Genomic DNA, 19,961 nt, shown 5'->3' with positions numbered 1-19,961 from the left:
CCTGCCTCAGTTTTAGCATACCTTAATAGCAAAACTGTGGCAGGGCATGCTGGGATGTGTAGTTTCACAGCAGCTGGAGGGCCACAGGATGAAGACCCATGTGCTAGAGCCAAGCCGCAGGTACATTGAATGCTAGCAAGCTGAATATTTAAATCCTTTTTGTTCCGCAGCATTCCAATGCGGAAGATTCCATGGAACCAGAGATCCTTCCATTGAGAAGGACATGCTGCCTGGATGACTACACTGTGCAAATTAAATCACGGAGCCAGTTGGCTTGTGGGTGGCTCTGGTGACTGGGTGGTTGGGTGGGTGGTGTGTCGGAAGTGGAGCGCATGCAAATGATTGTGTATCATCCAGCTAGTGAGAGAGAAAACTCATGCAGGAGTGTGCCTGCTTGTCAGTGGGTTATGCACCTTGCCAGACGTTAAATCTACATAGAGCAGCTGGAGGGGACAAGAGCAGGTTTGCAAAATATAGATAGAAGAGCATATATGCTGGCGCATTCTCCATGATTGTGTCAGCTTATGTTTTGGTGCACTGCACTTTCCTCCACTAAGTTTTAGCCATTTTTGTTAAGCTCAAGTGTAGTTGCTTCTCGGCCTTTTGGCTGTGATCTTGTATCGTGGTTGAAGGGTCTGCTGGAGGGAGGGATTGTTTTCTTCATTGGCGAAAGACCAAAGATATTCCAGGATGGAAGGCTTGGGAACACTATCTGTTTTTCAGTTGTGGAAGAGCACAGAGGTCGGATTGGACTACATTCTATAGTAAAGGATATCTTTCTATTTATTGACCCTCCCCTTATATGTGTCTGTGTTACAATAAAGCTTTGGTTTTGTGAATCCCTCACCCTCTTACACTCCACACCCATAGCCTTATTAACTGTTGTATTATTGTATAGTTTAAATGTATAGTGCAGTTCATGATTTATAGTGTAGACTGGCCTGTGCTGTAGTTCTTGAACTGTACTATACCGTCAGCATTTGTATTGTGTTTTGGCTGTGCTGCAACACTGTATTTATGTGTGCAATGTTTATGTATGTTTTTTTTATGTCAATAAAGACTGCTTTTTCAAGCCAATATCTGAAAACAATCAATGTTTATCTTTGATGGCAATAAAAGTGGTATGATATTTGATGCTTTTGAAATCCAATATCTGATATGTCCCCTATCTGGGAACCATATATTAAATGGCTTTTCAGAAAAGGGAGATGGGAGAAGAGCTTTCAGTACTTGTAGGACCGATGCACATAAAGAAGCAAAAAAACATACATAAACATTACACACATAAGTACCGCGTTGCGGCACAGCCAAAACACAATAGAAATGCTGATGGTATAGTACAGTTCAAGAACTACAGCACAGGCCAGCCTACACTATAAATCATGAACTGCACTATACATTTAAACTGTACAATAATACAACAGTTAATAAGGCTATGGGTGTGGAGTGTAAGAGGGTGAGGGAATCACAAGCCCGAAGCTTTATTGAAAGACTGACACATATAAGGGGAGGATTAATAAATAGAAAGACATCCTTTACTATAGAATGTAGTCCAATCCGGTCTTTCAACTCTTCCACAATTGAAAAACGGATAGTGTTCCCAAGCCTTCCATCCTGGAATATCTTTGGTCTTTCGCCAATGAAGAAAGCAATCCCTCCCTCCAGCAGACCCTTCAACCACAATACAAGATCACAGCCAAAAGGCCGAGAAGCAACTACACTTGAGCTTAACAAAAATGGCTAAAACTTAGTGGAGGAAAGTGCAGTGCACCAAAACATAAGCTGACACAATCATGGAGAATGCGCCAGCATATATGCTCTTCTATCTATATTTTGCAAACATGCTCTTGTCCCCTCCAGCTGCTCTATGTAGATTTAACGTCTGGCAAGGTGCATAACCCACTGACAAGCAGGCACACTCCTGCATGAGTTTTCACTCTCACTAGCTGGATGATACACAATCATTTGCATGTGCTCCACCTCCGACACACCACCCACCCAACCACCCAGTCACCAGAGCCACCCACAAACCAACTGGCTCCGTGATTTAATTTGCACAGTGTAGTCATCCAGGCAGCATGTCCTTCTCAATGGAAGGATCTCTGGTTCCATGGAATCTTCCGCATTGGAATGCTGCGGAACAAAAAGGATTTAAATATTCAGCTTGCTAGCATTCAATGTACCTGCGGCTTGGCTCTAGCACATGGGTCTTCATCCTGTGGCCCTCCAGCTGCTGTGAAACTACACATCCCAGCATGCCCTGCCACAGTTTTGCTATAAGGTATGCTAAAACTGAGGCAGGGCATGCTGGGATGTGTAGTTCCACAGCAGCTGGAGGGTCGCAGGTTGAAGACCCATGTTTTAGCATGCCTGTTCTATGATGCATGTTCCGTGATGTCACAATCAGCTTGGAATGGGGTGTCTAGCAGGCATTTGCTGACAGCCACTTGAGGGAGACACACATCAGGAGATGCAGCATATCGGAGGTCTTCGATGCCTTTCCAGCAAATGCACACCACCTGCTGCTGGTCTGGACACAAAACAATGCCCACAATCGAAGTCCCAAAATGCCCAACTACAGGATTCATGTAAGTAGTGAATTTAGGAATGAATTTAGAAGTAGGAAATTAAGTTAGTTCACAAGTACATTCAAATTCAGATCTAAAGTCTAGGTAGGCCTCACGTCCTGGCAGCCGCCAGCATTTAAAAATGCCTTGATTAGAGGTACGGAATTAAATGTAGATAAGAAGTAGACACAAAATAAGACTCCGCAGAGCAGTTATCAGGTGTTTTTATCAATTGTTGCATTTAAAAAATCAAGCAATTAGGGAACACAATGTTGCAACAATGTAACCCTATTTGCAAAATAGTACTAAATAAGTTTGTCGATGTAAGACATTTGCAAAGGCGCATCCAAAACACGCTGGAAAATGCTACTGAATCTGTTTTTGGAGGCTAGAATAGGAAATGTGCATCGGTCCTACAAGTACTGAAAGCTCTTCTCCCATCTCCCTTTTCTGAAAAGCCATTTAATATATGGTTCCCAGATAGGGGACATATCAGATATTGCCTTTCAAAAGCAGCAAATATCATACCACTTCTATTGCCATCAAAGATAAACATTGATTGTTTTCAGATATTGGATTGAAAAAGCAGTCTTTATTGACATAAAGAAGCAAAAAAACATACATAAACATTACACACATAAGTACTGTGTTGCAGCACAGCCAAAACACAATACAAATGCTGTCGGTATAGTACAGTTCAAGAACTACAGCACAGGTCAGCCTACACTATAAATCATGAACTGCACTATACATTTAAACAATACAATAGTTAATAAGGCTATGGGTGTGGAGTGTAAGAGGGTGACGGAATCACAAGCCCAAAGCTTTATTGAAAGACAGACACATATAAAGGGAGGATTAATAAATACAAAGATACCCTTTACTATAGAATGTAGTCCAATCCGGTCTTTCAACTCTTCCACAACTGAAAAACGGATAGTGTTCCCAAGCCTTCCATCCTGGAATATCTTCAGTCTCTCGCCAATGAAGAAAACAATCCCTCCAGCAGACTCTTCAACCACAATACAATATCACAGCCAAAAGAGCGAGAAGCAACTACACTTGCGTTTAAACAAAATGGCTAAAACTTAGTGAAAGTGCAGTGCACCAAAACATAAGCTGACACAATCATGGAGAATGCGCCAGCATATATGCTCTTCTGTCTATATTTTCCAAACCTGCTCTTGTCCCCTCCAGTTGCTCCATGTAGATTTGACGTCTGGCAAGGTGCATAACTCACTGACAAGCAGGCACACTCCTGCATGAGTTTTCTCTCTCACTAGCTGGATGATACACATTCATTTGCATGTGCTCCACCTCCGACACACCGCCCACCCAACCACCCAGTCACCAGAGCCACCCACAAGCCAACTGGCTCCGTGATTTAATTTGCACAGTGCAGTCATCCAGGCAGCATGTCCTTCTCAATGGAATAATCTCTGGTTCCATGGAATCTTCCGCATTGGAATGCTGCGGAACAAAAAGGATTTAAACATTCAGCTTGCTAGCATTCAATGTACCTGCGGTTTGGTTCTAGCACATGGGTCTTCATCCTGTTGCCCTCCAGCTGCTGTGAAACTACACATCCCAGCATGCCCTGCTACAGTTTTGCTTTTAAGGTATGCTAAAACTGAGGCGGGGCATGCTGGGATATGTAGTTCCACAGCAGCTGGAGGGTCGCAGGTTGAAGACCCATGTTCTAGCATGCCTGTTCTATGATGCATGTTCCGTGATGTCACAATCAGCTTGGAATGGGGTGTCTAGCATGCATTTGCTGACAGCCACTTGAGGCAGACACACATCAGGAGATGCAGCATATCGGAGGTCTTCGATGCCTTTCCAGCAAATGCACACCACCAGCTGCTGGTCTGGACACAAAACAATGCCCACAATTGAAGGCTCAAAATGCCCAACTACAGGATTAATGTAAGTAGTGAATTTAGGAATGAATTTAGAAGTAGGAAATTAAGTTAGTTCACAAGTACATTCAAATTCAGATCTAAAGACTAGGTAGGCCTCACGTCCTGGCAGCACCCAGCATTTAAAAATGCCTTGATTATAGGTAGGGAATTAAATGTAGATAAGAAGTAGACACAAAAGAAGACTCCACAGAGCAATTATCAGGTGTCTTTATCAATTTTTGCATTTAAAAAATCAAGCAATTAGGGAACACAATGTTGCGACAATGTAACCCTATTTGCAAAATAGTACTAAATAAGTTTGTCGATGTAAGACATTTGCAAAGGCGCAAACAAAACACGCTGGAAAATGCAACTGAATCTGTTTTTGGAGGTTAGAATAGATGCAGGATCAAGTAGCTCAATGGGTAGGGTGTTTGATTAGAATTTAACAGGTTATAGGTTTGAATCCTGGGTATGATAGTTTGAGGTGTTATTTAATAAAGTATGTTTATATATTAGTCACACATGGCTTACTTGTACAAATGGCATGTCACCAGTTAGTGCTGACTGCTGATATGCCATTTACACAAACATGCCATGTGTGACTGTATATGCATTTAAGGAGGGCACCCCTGCAAAACCACAAACCATTGAGTGTCAAGTATACTAGATATATCTTCATATCTCATGTGCTTTCTCTGAGACCAATCTTGTTATGCCCCTTCCCCACAAGGCATGCGCCTTTTGTCCATATTGCAAAAATGGGGGGGAGGGCATATAATTCTCTGTCACAGGGCACCAAAAAGTCTAGTTATGGCTCTGGTATGCATTATGTAATCTGGCAGACCATCTCTCCAACACTGGCTGGTTGGAATAGAAATCCGGTTATCTATGTGAGCAAATGACCATCAACGATTTACTCTCAAACACTAAAAAATGGACAAAAATGGTCCCCTAAACAAATTGGTTAAATTTTGGGTTTAACCAATTTGTGTAATGACCATTTTTGACCACTTTTCTAGTGTTTGGGAGCAAATGGTTAATTGACATTTGCTCCTATACATTACCAGATTTTCATTCCATCCATCCAGACTGGATAGATAGCCTGACAGATAATTGTGTAGTGTACGCCCAGGATAACTGTTAGTCATGCTTTATTTTATGGCGGCACATAAATGGGTGGACAGATCCAGGGCAAGCACTGCCCACTCATGCATAGTTGTCAACTGATGTGAAGTTCCAGGGGGCAATCTCAGTTATAAAGAGAAGTATCTGGAAATTGTCCCTAGTTAAAAAAAAATTTTTTGATCAACTCCATTTATTTAGTATGATATCCCAGGTGATAGGATGCCGGCAGTCAGAACAACATACTTTATTAAATAACACATCTCAAACTACCATACCCAGGATTCAAACCTATAACCTGTTGAATTCTAATCAAACACCCTACCTATTGAGCTATTTGATCCTGCATAAAAATTGTGAACATTATATGAAGCTATTGGTACTTTGCAAAAAAAAAGAATCAGCATTACAACGCAGCAGATCCATGCAGTTTGCAGCCACACACTACATGTATCTGCTCAGCCACAATGCTGATTATTTCTTCACAAAGTACAAGGTGAGCTCCAAACAGAATTCTCTAGCTTAGAATTTTACCTTTCTTTGCCAAACCTAGAAGTCGGGCCCCCCACCCTGGGATCCCCCAGAGGGAGGCCTGCACCGTCATGCGGCAGGCTTGTCCGTTTTGGAAGCAGGCTGATGGGCAGCCCAGGATTGCTTCAGTCTGGGCTTGGCAGGTCTGGAAACATGAGCTTGCTTTGGGTATGCCTGACCTTGGGTACGCTTTACCTGGAGGATGAAAGGGCCAAGAAAAGTACTTTTAGCCTTCTGCGTGGTAGGAGTCATACTAGGTAGGCAAGCTGTTTTAGCAGTAGCCAGATCAGCTACAATCTTATTGAGGTCTTCTCCAAAAGGAGATTAAACTGAGGCAGCACAAGGGAACTCTCATCTGGGGACAACAACTGCAGGGAGAACACATATTTTCAGATGAACATGGTAGGGCAGAAGGCTGCCTAATACTGAAGCACCCCCAAACAACAAATCAAATGCAACTTACTTGACAGAGATGTGCCTGAGCAACGGCCCTCCCCAGCCCTATCCCAAATCATACTTATTTTGCATAGGAGATACCATGGTCATGAAGATTGTTCTCCCAGGGTGAGGTTCATTCGTTGCATTCTGGGTATGCTGACCCCTGTGATTTCCCCAAATGTGGGAAACTCGACTGCATTATTTGTGGTAGTGGGGGACTGTGTTTGTGCTTTCCTCTGGTCAGCTCTGGTAAAATTCAGATTTCTTTGTCTCAGATCTTCCTCTAGCCTTGTTCTTCTTTCGAGAGTTCCCTTGTGCTGCCTCAGTTGGATCTCCTTCACTTGACAGGGGGGTGCCCGAGCAGCGACCCTCCCCAGCTCTAGCCCAACTCCTACTTACCTGCCAGGTGAGATACTATGATCATGAAGTTGCTTCTCCCAGGGCAAGGCTCACCCATTGCACTCTGGGTGTGCTGCCCCTGCGATTTCCCCAAATGTGGGAAACTTGACTGCATAATTTGAGTTTTCCCTGGTCGGCTCTCATGTAATTCAGATCTCTTTGTCTCAGGTCTCTCTCCAGCCTAGTTTGCTGTCTGGTTCCACTTCTTTTTTCTTGAGCCCCTCCCTTCTATACCCTTGTGCACTATCCTGACTTCTCCTCCCGTCTGCTTACTTTGTGCCTCCCAATGCACAATGCAAACTACGGGTAGTGCTGCAGGGCCCACACCCTTTTACTTGCTTTACAGAGCAGCTCTGGAGCTGTTACAGTGCCCAGCTGCTGCAAGAAATCAGCTTGAATACTTCAGGGGCTGGGGAATGGCCAACATGAGCCCCACACTGAAGGAGGGTGGGGGTGCTTAATGCGAACTAGGGGTCATCCAAGCACCACAAAAGGCCTCCATGCCCTGCACGCTCCTTTTCTCTTTTCATATGCAGACGAGGGTTGAAGCCAACTTTGACCCACTGCTTGGATGCCATCACCATATTCAAATCCATCTGCTGCAGGCCATCCCCCAGGAATGCTTGCACTAGTTGTTGCATTTGGTTTGTTGTTTGGGGGTGCTTCAGTATTAGGCAGCCTTCTGCCACCCCATGTTCATCTGAAAATATGTGTTCTCCCTGCAGTTGTTGTCCCCAGATGAGAGTTCCCTTGTGCTGCCTCAGTTGAATCTCCTTTACTTGACAGAGATGTGCCTGAGCAGCGGCCCTCCCCAGCCCTATCCCAAATCATACTTATTTTGCATAGGAGATACTATTGTCATGAAGATTGTTTTCCCAGGGTGAGGTTCATTCATTGCATTCTGGGTATGCTGACCCCTGTGATTTCCCCAAATGTGGGAAACTCGACTGCATTATTTGTGGTAGTGGTGGACTGTGTTTGTGCTTTCCTCTGGTCAGCTCTGGTAAAGTCAGATTTCTTTGTCTCAGATCTTCCTCTAGCCTTGTTCTTCTTTTGAGAGTTCCCTTGTGCTGCCTCAGTTGGATCTCCTTCACTTGAAAGGTAGTGCCCGAGCAGCGACCCTCCCCAGCTCTAGCCCAACTCCTACTAACCTGCCAGGTGAGATACTATGATCATGAAGGTGCTTCTCCCAGGGCAAGGCTCACCCATTGCACTCTGGGTGTGCTGCCCCTTGCGATTTCCCCAAATGTGGGAAACTTGACTGCATAATTTGTGTTTCCCCTGGACGGCTCTCGTATAATTCAGATCTCTTTGTCTCAGGTCTCTCTCCAGCCTAGTATGCTGTCTGTTTCCACTTCTCTTTTCTTGAGCCCCTCCCTTCTATAACCTTGTGCACTATCCTGACTTCTCCTCCCGTCTGCTTACTTTGTGCCTTCCAATGCACAATGCAAACTACAGGTAGTGCTGCAGGGCCCACACCCTTTTACTTGCCTTACAGAGCAGCTCTGGAGCTGTTACAGTACCTAGCTGCTGCAAGAAATCAGCTTGAATGCTTCAGGGGCTGGGGCATGGCCAACATGAGCCCCACACCGAAGGAGGGTGGGGGTGTTTAATGCGAACTAGGGGTCATCCAAGCGTCGCAAAAGGCCGCCATGCCCTGCATATCCCTTTTCTCTTTTCATAAGCAGACGAGGGTTGAAGCCAACTTTGACCCACTGCTTGGATGACATCACTTGCTGCCTTTCCAATGAAGCAAGTTTAATTTAGTAATAGGTGAAAAACCATCCCTACAAAGGTGTTAATCAGATACTTGGCTTTGTGGACACTTTTCAGAGAACAAATTAGTTAGCATAAAAATAAAGCCAGAAAATGAAGAGCTGTTTAATCACTCAATTGGATTTTTCTGCAAGCGTATTTCTTTTTCTCTGCAACCCACTGCTAAGTTGTGCTTCCTAGCTGTTCTTTTATAAAATCACTTAATCAAATCTAACTCTGATTACATCAGAGTAGGCCAGGTACCCTACACCATAAGAGGGGGTTTGAAATTTTGACTTGTCTACTTAAAGATCACCAAAATCTGATGACATGGTCAATAACATCACTGGGTGGGATTGAACCACCAACCCTTTGGTTAATAACCAAACACACTAACCGATTGCACCACCGAGACACTTTGCAAAAGTACATACTGACAAAGGCTAATAAGCATTCATCTAGAACGTTTCCTAGAAAACTTTAAAAAGTCAATAATCTGGAGAGTTTTTGTAAGATGTTTCTTCCATCAACCAATGAAGAAACGCATTGGTACTTTCCCATGATGAGTGAGTGCTTCAGGATCTCTTGCACTTACATGTGCAGCAGAGTACTGCAATGGAAGCATGCTGGGCCCCTTAACCCAGAGGTAGGCAGATTGAAACTATCATCTGCTATATGCATTTTTTTTTTGTTAATTAAAGTAATCCAAAACTGGGATTGATATTTTTGCTCTTTTATTTTTACTTAAAGTACAATAGCTTTTACCATTTTAATTTGTTTTAATAGTATATTGACAGTATTGTTTTCTTTCAAAAATCCACTTAATTTTCTTTACCCTATTATTAAAATGGTAATTGACAAAAACAAACTACATTGTCACCAGAAGAGCAATACAAAATGTACAAGTGATATATTAAAATCATCTTTCCAGCTTGAATTTCAATGATGCATTGGGGCAACGATTTTGTGAGAAACATCTTCACCCTTAAATAAAGATTTTCTTAATTCCTTACCTGTGTGCTAATTAGATATCACCTTGTTTTCACATTAAACAGACTTCCACATGAGAAAGCACAAAGGATGCAGTGGCGTTAATGTTTCCTGGTGTCAACCTGTATTATTTCAGTAGATATTGAAATGAGGATGCATCTTGCTGCCTTTCCAATGAAGCAAGTTTAATTTAGTAATAGGTTAAAAACCATCCCTACAAAGGTGTTAATCAGAAACTTGGCTTTGTGGACACTTTTCAGAGAACAAATTTGTTAGCATAAAAATAAAGCCAGAAAATGAAGAGCTGTTTAATCACTCAATTGGATTTTTTTGCCAGCATATTTCTTTTTCTCTGCAACCCACTGCTAAATTGTGCTTCCTAGCTGTTTTTATAAAATCACTGAATCAAATCTAACTCTGATTACATCAGAGAAGGCCAGGTACCCTACACCATAAGAGGGGGTTTGAAATTTTGACTTGTCTACATAAAGATCACCAAAATCTGATAACAAGGTCAATTACGTCCCTGGGTGGTATTGAACCACCAACCTTTTGGTTAATAGCCTTACACAGTAACTGATTGCGCCACAGCAACACTTTGTAAAAGTCCATACTGACAAAGGCTAATAAGCATTCATCTAGAACGATTCCTAGAAACATTTTAAAAAGTCAATAATGTGGAGAGTTTTTGTAAGATGTTTCTTCCATCAACCAATGAAGAAACACATTGGTACTTTCCCATGATGAGTGAGTGCTTCAGGATCTCTTGCACTTACATGTGCAGCAGAGTACTGTAATGGAAGCATGCTGGGTCCATAACCCAGAGGTAGGCAGATTGAAACTATCCTTTGCTATATGCATTTTTTTTTTGTTCATTAAAGTAATCCAAAACTGGGATTGATATTTTAGCTTTTATTTTTACTTAAAGTACAATAACTTTTACCATTTTAATTTGTTTTAGTGCAAATGGCATATCAGCAGTCAGCACTAACTGGTGACATGCCATTTGTACAAGTAAGCAATGTGTGACTAATATATAAACATGCTTTATTAAATAACATCTCAAACTATCATACCCAGGATTCAAACCTATAACCTGTTGAATTCTAATCAAACACCCTACCCATGGAGCTACTTGATCCTGCATCTTTTCTAACCTCCAAAAACAGATTCAGTTGCATTTTCCAGCGTGTTTTGTTTGCGCCTTTGCAAATGTCTTACATCGACAAACTTATTTAGTACTATTTTGCAAATAGGGTTACATTGTCGCAACATTGTGTTCCCTAATTGCTTGATTTTTTAAATGCAACAATTGATAAAGACACCTGATAATTGCTCTGTGGAGTCTTATTTTGTGTTTTGTGTTTAGTCTTTAGATCTGAATTTGAATGTACTTGTGAACTAACTTAATTTCCTACTTCTAAATTCATTCCTAAATTCACTACTTACATGAATCCTGTAGTTGGGCATTTTGGGACTTCGATTGTGGGCATTGTTTTGTGTCCAGACCAGCAGCAGGTGGTGTGCATTTGCTGGAAAGGCATCGAAGACCTCCGATATGCTGCATCTCCTGATGTGTGTCTCCCTCAAGTGGCTGTCAGCAAATGCCTGCTAGACACCCCATTCCAAGCTGATTGTGACATCATGGAACATGCATCATAGAACAGGCATGCTAAAACATTGGTCTTCAACCTGCGACCCTCCAGCTGCTGTGGAACTACACATCCCAGCATGCCCTGCCTCAGTTTTAGCATACCTTAATAGCAAAACTGTGGCAGGGCATGCTGGGATGTGTAGTTTCACAGCAGCTGGAGGGCCACAGGATGAAGACCCATGTGCTAGAGCCAAGCCGCAGGTACATTGAATGCTAGCAAGCTGAATATTTAAATCCTTTTTGTTCCGCAGCATTCCAATGCGGAAGATTCCATGGAACCAGAGATCCTTCCATTGAGAAGGACATGCTGCCTGGATGACTACACTGTGCAAATTAAATCACGGAGCCAGTTGGCTTGTGGGTGGCTCTGGTGACTGGGTGGTTGGGTGGGTGGTGTGTCGGAAGTGGAGCGCATGCAAATGATTGTGTATCATCCAGCTAGTGAGAGAGAAAACTCATGCAGGAGTGTGCCTGCTTGTCAGTGGGTTATGCACCTTGCCAGACGTTAAATCTACATAGAGCAGCTGGAGGGGACAAGAGCAGGTTTGCAAAATATAGATAGAAGAGCATATATGCTGGCGCATTCTCCATGATTGTGTCAGCTTATGTTTTGGTGCACTGCACTTTCCTCCACTAAGTTTTAGCCATTTTTGTTAAGCTCAAGTGTAGTTGCTTCTCGGCCTTTTGGCTGTGATCTTGTATCGTGGTTGAAGGGTCTGCTGGAGGGAGGGATTGTTTTCTTCATTGGCGAAAAACCAAAGATATTCCAGGATGGAAGGCTTGGGAACACTATCTGTTTTTCAGTTGTGGAAGAGCACAGAGGTCGGATTGGACTACATTCTATAGTAAAGGATATCTTTCTATTTATTGACCCTCCCCTTATATGTGTCTGTGTTACAATAAAGCTTCGGTTTTGTGAATCCCTCACCCTCTTACACTCCACACCCATAGCCTTATTAACTGTTGTATTATTGTATAGTTTAAATGTATAGTGCAGTTCATGATTTATAGTGTAGACTGGCCTGTGCTGTAGTTCTTGAACTGTACTATACCGTCAGCATTTGTATTGTGTTTTGGCTGTGCTGCAACACTGTATTTATGTGTGCAATGTTTATGTATGTTTTTTTTATGTCAATAAAGACTGCTTTTTCAAGCCAATATCTGAAAACAATCAATGTTTATCTTTGATGGCAATAAAAGTGGTATGATATTTGATGCTTTTGAAATCCAATATCTGATATGTCCCCTATCTGGGAACCATATATTAAATGGCTTTTCAGAAAAGGGAGATGGGAGAAGAGCTTTCAGTACTTGTAGGACCGATGCACATAAAGAAGCAAAAAAACATACATAAACATTACACACATAAGTACCGCGTTGCGGCACAGCCAAAACACAATAGAAATGCTGATGGTATAGTACAGTTCAAGAACTACAGCACAGGCCAGCCTACACTATAAATCATGAACTGCACTATACATTTAAACTGTACAATAATACAACAGTTAATAAGGCTATGGGTGTGGAGTGTAAGAGGGTGAGGGAATCACAAGCCCGAAGCTTTATTGAAAGACTGACACATATAAAGGGAGGATTAATAAATAGAAAGACATCCTTTACTATAGAATGTAGTCCAATCCGGTCTTTCAACTCTTCCACAATTGAAAAACGGATAGTGTTCCCAAGCCTTCCATCCTGGAATATCTTTGGTCTTTCGCCAATGAAGAAAGCAATCCCTCCCTCCAGCAGACCCTTCAACCACAATACAAGATCACAGCCAAAAGGCCGAGAAGCAACTACACTTGAGCTTAACAAAAATGGCTAAAACTTAGTGGAGGAAAGTGCAGTGCACCAAAACATAAGCTGACACAATCATGGAGAATGCGCCAGCATATATGCTCTTCTATCTATATTTTGCAAACATGCTCTTGTCCCCTCCAGCTGCTCTATGTAGATTTAACGTCTGGCAAGGTGCATAACCCACTGACAAGCAGGCACACTCCTGCATGAGTTTTCACTCTCACTAGCTGGATGATACACAATCATTTGCATGTGCTCCACCTCCGACACACCACCCACCCAACCACCCAGTCACCAGAGCCACCCACAAACCAACTGGCTCCGTGATTTAATTTGCACAGTGTAGTCATCCAGGCAGCATGTCCTTCTCAATGGAAGGATCTCTGGTTCCATGGAATCTTCCGCATTGGAATGCTGCGGAACAAAAAGGATTTAAATATTCAGCTTGCTAGCATTCAATGTACCTGCGGCTTGGCTCTAGCACATGGGTCTTCATCCTGTGGCCCTCCAGCTGCTGTGAAACTACACATCCCAGCACGCCCTGCCACAGTTTTGCTATAAGGTATGCTAAAACTGAGGCAGGGCATGCTGGGATGTGTAATTCTACAGCAGCTGGAGGGTCGCAGGTTGAAGACCCATGTTTTAGCATGCCTGTTCTATGATGCATGTTCCGTGATGTCACAATCAGCTTGGAATGGGGTGTCTAGCTGGCATTTGCTGACAGCCACTTGAGGGAGACACACATCAGGAGATGCAGCATATCGGAGGTCTTCGATGGCTTTCCAGCAAATGCACACCACCTGCTGCTGGTCTGGACACAAAACAATGCCCACAATCGAAGTCCCAAAATGCCCAACTACAGGATTCATGTAAGTAGTGAATTTAGGAATGAATTTAGAAGTAGGAAATTAAGTTAGTTCACAAGTACATTCAAATTCAGATCTAAAGTCTAGGTAGGCCTCACGTCCTGGCAGCCGCCAGCATTTAAAAATGCCTTGATTAGAGGTACGGAATTAAATGTAGATAAGAAGTAGACACAAAATAAGACTCCGCAGAGCAGTTATCAGGTGTTTTTATCAATTGTTGCATTTAAAAAATCAAGCAATTAGGGAACACAATGTTGCAACAATGTAACCCTATTTGCAAAATAGTACTAAATAAGTTTGTCGATGTAAGACATTTGCAAAGGCGCATCCAAAACACGCTGGAAAATGCAACTGAATCTGTTTTTGGAGGCTAGAATAGGAAATGTGCATCGGTCCTACAAGTACTGAAAGCTCTTCTCCCATCTCCCTTTTCTGAAAAGCCATTTAATATATGGTTCCCAGATAGGGGACATATCAGATATTGCCTTTCAAAAGCAGCAAATATCATACCACTTCTATTGCCATCAAAGATAAACATTGATTGTTTTCAGATATTGGATTGAAAAAGCAGTCTTTATTGACATAAAGAAGCAAAAAAACATATATAAACATTACACACAAGTACTGTGTTGCAGCACAGCCAAATCACAATACAAATGCTGTCGGTATAGTACAGTTCAAGAACTACAGTACAGGTCAGCCTACACTATAAATCATGAACTGCACTATACATTTAAACAATACAATAGTTAATAAGGCTATGGGTGTGGAGTGTAAGAGGGTGACGGAATCACAAGCTCAAAGCTTTATTGAAAGACAGACACATATAAAGGGAGGATTAATAAATACAAAGATACCCTTTACTATAGAATGTAGTCCAATCCGGTCTTTCAACTCTTCCACAACTGAAAAACGGATAGTGTTCCCAAGCCTTCCATCCTGGAATATCTTCAGTCTCTCGCCAATGAAGAAAACAATCCCTCCAGCAGACTCTTCAACCACAATACAATATCACAGCCAAAAGAGCGAGAAGCAACTACACTTGCGTTTAAACAAAATGGCTAAAACTTAGTGGAGGAAAGTGCAGTGCACCAAAACATAAGCTGACACAATCATGGAGAATGCGCCAGCATATATGCTCTTCTGTCTATATTTTCCAAACCTGCTCTTGTCCCCTCCAGTTGCTCCATGTAGATTTGACGTCTGGCAAGGTGCATAACTCACTGACAAACAGGCACACTCCTGCATGAGTTTTCTCTCTCACTAGCTGGATGATACACATTCATTTGCATGTGCTCCACCTCCGACACACCGCCCACCCAACCACCCAGTCACCAGAGCCACCCACAAGCCAACTGGCTCCGTGATTTAATTTGCACAGTGCAGTCATCCAGGCAGCATGTCCTTCTCAATGGAATAATCTCTGGTTCCATGGAATCTTCCGCATTGGAATGCTGCGGAACAAAAAGGATTTAAACATTCAGCTTGCTAGCATTCAATGTACCTGCGGTTTGGTTCTAGCACATGGGTCTTCATCCTGTGGCCCTCCAGCTGCTGTGAAACTACACATCCCAGCATGCCCTGCCACAGTTTTGCTATTAAGGTATGCTAAAACTGAGGCAGGGCATGCTGGGATATGTAGTTCCACAGCAGCTGGATGGTCGCAGGTTGAAGACCCATGTTCTAGCATGCCTGTTCTATGATGCATGTTCCGTGATGTCACAATCAGCTTGGAATGGGGTGTCTAGCATGCATATGCTGACAGCCACTTGAGGCAGACACACATCAGGAGATGCAGCATATCGGAGGTCTTCGATGCCTTTCCAGCAAATGCACACCACCAGCTGCTGGTCTGGACACAAAACAATGCCCACAATTGAAGGCTCAAAATGCCCAACTACAGGATTAATGTAAGTAGTGAATTTAGGAATGAATTTAGAAGTAGGAAATTAAGTTAGTTCACAAGTACATTCAAATTCAGATCTAAAGACTAGGTAGGCCTCACGTCCTGGCAGCACCCAGCATTTAAAAATGCCTTGATTATAGGTAGGGAATTAAATGTAGATAAGAAGTAGACACAAAAGAAAACTCCACAGAGCAATTATCAGGTGTCTTTATCAATTTTTGCATTTAAAAAATCAAGCAATTAGGGAACACAATGTTGCGACAATGTAACCCTATTTGCAAAATAGTACTAAATAAGTTTGTCGATGTAAGACATTTGCAAAGGCGCAAACAAAACACGCTGGAAAATGCAACTGAATCTGTTATTGGAGGTTAGAATAGATGCAGGATCAAGTAGCTCAATGGGTAGGGTGTTTGATTAGAATTTAACAGGTTATAGGTTTGAATCCTGGGTATGATAGTTTGAGGTGTTATTTAATAAAGTATGTTTATATATTAGTCACACATGGCTTACTTGTACAAATGGCATGTCACCAGTTAGTGCTGACTGCTGATATGCCATTTACACAAACATGCCATGTGTGACTGTATATGCATTTAAGGAGGGCACCCCTGCAATACCACAAACCATTGAGTGTCAAGTATACTAGATATATCTTCATATCTCATGTGCTTTCTCTGAGACCAATCTTGTTATGCCCCTTCCCCACAAGGCATGCGCCTTTTGTCCATATTGCAAAAATGGGGGGGAGGGCATATAATTCTCTGTCACAGGGCACCAAAAAGTCTAGTTATGGCTCTGGTATGCATTATGTAATCTGGCAGACCATCTCTCCAACACTGGCTGGTTGGAATAGAAATCCGGTTATCTATGTGAGCAAATGACCATCAACGATTTACTCTCAAACACTAAAAAATGGACAAAAATGGTCCCCTAAACAAATTGGTTAAATTTTGGGTTTAACCAATTTGTGTAATGACCATTTTTGACCACTTTTCTAGTGTTTGGGAGCAAATGGTTAATTGACATTTGCTCCTATACATTACCAGATTTTCATTCCATCCATCCAGACTGGATAGATAGCCTGACAGATAATTGTGTAGTGTACGCCCAGGATAACTGTTAGTCATGCTTTATTTTATGGCGGCACATAAATGGGTGGACAGATCCAGGGCAAGCACTGCTCACTCATGCATAGTTGTCAACTGATGTGAAGTTCCAGGGGGCAATCTCAGTTATAAAGAGAAGTATCTGGAAATTGTCCCTAGTTAAAAAAAAAAAAAATTTTTTTATCAACTCCATTTATTTAGTATGATATCCCAGGTGATAGGATGCCGGCAGTCAGAACAACATACTTTATTAAATAACACATCTCAAACTACCATACCCAGGATTCAAACCTATAACCTGTTGAATTCTAATCAAACACCCTACCTATTGAGCTATTTGATCCTGCATAAAAATTGTGAACATTATATGAAGCTATTGGTACTTTGCAAAAAAAAAGAATCAGCATTACAACGCAGCAGATCCATGCAGTTTGCAGCCACACACTACATGTATCTGCTCAGCCACAATGCTGATTATTTCTTCACAAAGTACAAGGTGAGCTCCAAACAGAATTCTCTAGCTTAGAATTATACCTTTCTTTGCCAAACCTAGAAGTCGGGCCCCCCACCCTGGGATCCCCCAGAGGGAGGCCTGCACCGTCATGCGGCAGGCTTGTCCGTTTTGGAAGCAGGCTGATGGGCAGCCCAGGATTGCTTCAGTCTGGGCTTGGCAGGTCTGGAAACATGAGCTTGCTTTGGGTATGCCTGACCTTGGGTACGCTTTACCTGGAGGATGAAAGGGCCAAGAAAAGTACTTTTAGCCTTCTGCGTGGTAGGAGTCATACTAGGTAGGCAAGCTGTTTTAGCAGTAGCCAGATCAGCTACAATCTTATTGAGGTCTTCTCCAAAAGGAGATTCAACTGAGGCAGCACAAGGGAACTCTCATCTGGGGACAACAACTGCAGGGAGAACACATATTTTCAGATGAACATGGTAGGGCAGAAGGCTGCCTAATACTGAAGCACCCCCAAACAACAAATCAAATGCAACTTACTTGACAGAGATGTGCCTGAGCAACGGCCCTCCCCAGCCCTATCCCAAATCATACTTATTTTGCATAGGAGATACCATGGTCATGAAGATTGTTCTCCCAGGGTGAGGTTCATTCATTGCATTCTGGGTATGCTGACCCCTGTGATTTCCCCAAATGTGGGAAACTCGACTGCATTATTTGTGGTAGTGGGGGACTGTGTTTGTGCTTTCCTCTGGTCAGCTCTGGTAAAAGTCAGATTTCTTTGTCTCAGATCTTCCTCTAGCCTTGTTCTTCTTTCGAGAGTTCCCTTGTGCTGCCTCAGTTGGATCTCCTTCACTTGACAGGGGGGTGCCCGAGCAGCGACCCTCCCCAGCTCTAGCCCAACTCCTACTTACCTGCCAGGTGAGATACTATGATCATGAAGGTGCTTCTCCCAGGGCAAGGCTCACCCATTGCACTCTGGGTGTGCTGCCCCTGCGATTTCCCCAAATGTGGGAAACTTGACTGCATAATTTGAGTTTTCCCTGGTCGGCTCTCATGTAATTCAGATCTCTTTGTCTCAGGTCTCTCTCCAGCCTAGTTTGCTGTCTGGTTCCACTTCTTTTTTCTTGAGCCCCTCCCTTCTATACCCTTGTGCACTATCCTGACTTCTCCTCCCGTCTGCTTACTTTGTGCCTCCCAATGCACAATGCAAACTACGGGTAGTGCTGCAGGGCCCACACCCTTTTACTTGCTTTACAGAGCAGCTCTGGAGCTGTTACAGTGCCCAGCTGCAGCAAGAAATCAGCTTGAATGCTTCAGGGGCTGGGGAATGGCCAACATGAGCCCCACACCGAAGGAGGGTGGGGGTGCTTAATGCGAACTAGGGGTCATCCAAGCACCACAAAAGGCCTCCATGCCCTGCACGCTCCTTTTCTCTTTTCATATGCAGACGAGGGTTGAAGCCAACTTTGACCCACTGCTTGGATGACATCACCATATTCAAATCCATCTGCTGCAGGCCATCCCCCAGGAATGCTTGCACTAGTTGTTGCATTTGGTTTGTTGTTTGGGGGTGCTTCAGTATTAGGCAGCCTTCTGCCACCCCATGTTCATCTGAAAATATGTGTTCTCCCTGCAGTTGTTGTCCCCAGATGAGAGTTCCCTTGTGCTGCCTCAGTTGAATCTCCTTTACTTGACAGAGATGTGCCTGAGCAGCGGCCCTCCCCAGCCCTATCCCAAATCATACTTATTTTGCATAGGAGATACTATTGTCATGAAGATTGTTCTCCCAGGGTGAGGTTCATTCATTGCATTCTGGGTATGCTGACCCCTGTGATTTCCCCAAATGTGGGAAACTCGACTGCATTATTTGTGGTAGTGGTGGACTGTGTTTGTGCTTTCCTCTGGTCAGCTCTGGTAAAAGTCAGATTTCTTTGTCTCAGATCTTCCTCTAGCCTTGTTCTTCTTTTGAGAGTTCCCTTGTGCTGCCTCAGTTGGATCTCCTTCACTTGAAAGGTAGTGCCCGAGCAGCGACCCTCCCCAGCTCTAGCCCAACTCCTACTAACCTGCCAGGTGAGATACTATGATCATGAAGGTGCTTCTCCCAGGGCAAGGCTCACCCATTGCACTCTGGGAGTGCTGTCCCTTGCGATTTCCCCAAATGTGGGAAACTTGACTGCATAATTTGTGTTTCCCCTGGACGGCTCTCGTATAATTCAGATCTCTTTGTCTCAGGTCTCTCTCCAGCCTAGTATGCTGTCTGTTTCCACTTCTCTTTTCTTGAGCCCCTCCCTTCTATAACCTTGTGAACTATCCTGACTTCTCCTCCCGTCTGCTTACTTTGTGCCTTCCAATGCACAATGCAAACTACAGGTAGTGCTGCAGGGCCCACACCCTTTTACTTGCCTTACAGAGCAGCTCTGGAGCTGTTACAGTACCCAGCTGCTGCAAGAAATCAGCTTGAAT

General features: G+C 43.2%; 8 non-coding genes across 8 annotated transcripts; all 8 read left to right on the top strand.

Annotated features, from left to right (window-relative positions):
• The first annotated feature begins 6,637 nt into the window (after positions 1-6,637).
• Positions 6,638-6,801, top strand: LOC134989636 (U1 spliceosomal RNA). The gene has a single exon (XR_010194753.1). It is a non-coding gene; the product is annotated as a U1 spliceosomal RNA (small nuclear RNA).
• A 152-nt stretch (positions 6,802-6,953) lies between these two features.
• LOC134989568 (U1 spliceosomal RNA) lies at positions 6,954-7,116 on the top strand. The gene has a single exon (XR_010194694.1). It is a non-coding gene; the product is annotated as a U1 spliceosomal RNA (small nuclear RNA).
• Positions 7,117-7,790: 674 nt separating this feature from the next.
• Positions 7,791-7,954, top strand: LOC134989648 (U1 spliceosomal RNA). Its single transcript, XR_010194764.1, has one exon. It is a non-coding gene; the product is annotated as a U1 spliceosomal RNA (small nuclear RNA).
• Positions 7,955-8,104: 150 nt separating this feature from the next.
• Positions 8,105-8,268, top strand: LOC134989544 (U1 spliceosomal RNA). The gene has a single exon (XR_010194681.1). It is a non-coding gene; the product is annotated as a U1 spliceosomal RNA (small nuclear RNA).
• A 9,817-nt stretch (positions 8,269-18,085) lies between these two features.
• On the top strand, positions 18,086-18,249 carry LOC134989560 (U1 spliceosomal RNA). The gene has a single exon (XR_010194688.1). It is a non-coding gene; the product is annotated as a U1 spliceosomal RNA (small nuclear RNA).
• A 152-nt stretch (positions 18,250-18,401) lies between these two features.
• LOC134989551 (U1 spliceosomal RNA) lies at positions 18,402-18,564 on the top strand. The gene has a single exon (XR_010194684.1). It is a non-coding gene; the product is annotated as a U1 spliceosomal RNA (small nuclear RNA).
• Positions 18,565-19,238: 674 nt separating this feature from the next.
• Positions 19,239-19,402, top strand: LOC134989646 (U1 spliceosomal RNA). The gene has a single exon (XR_010194762.1). It is a non-coding gene; the product is annotated as a U1 spliceosomal RNA (small nuclear RNA).
• Positions 19,403-19,553: 151 nt separating this feature from the next.
• On the top strand, positions 19,554-19,717 carry LOC134989552 (U1 spliceosomal RNA). Its single transcript, XR_010194685.1, has one exon. It is a non-coding gene; the product is annotated as a U1 spliceosomal RNA (small nuclear RNA).
• The last annotated feature ends 244 nt before the right edge of the window (positions 19,718-19,961 follow it).

The sequence above is a fragment of the Pseudophryne corroboree genome, unplaced genomic scaffold (assembly GCF_028390025.1).
Source record: "Pseudophryne corroboree isolate aPseCor3 unplaced genomic scaffold, aPseCor3.hap2 scaffold_1112, whole genome shotgun sequence".
NCBI lineage: Eukaryota > Metazoa > Chordata > Amphibia > Anura > Myobatrachidae > Pseudophryne > Pseudophryne corroboree.
Note: the sequence above shows the minus strand (reverse complement) of the source record. Positions and strands in the feature narration are given on the sequence as shown.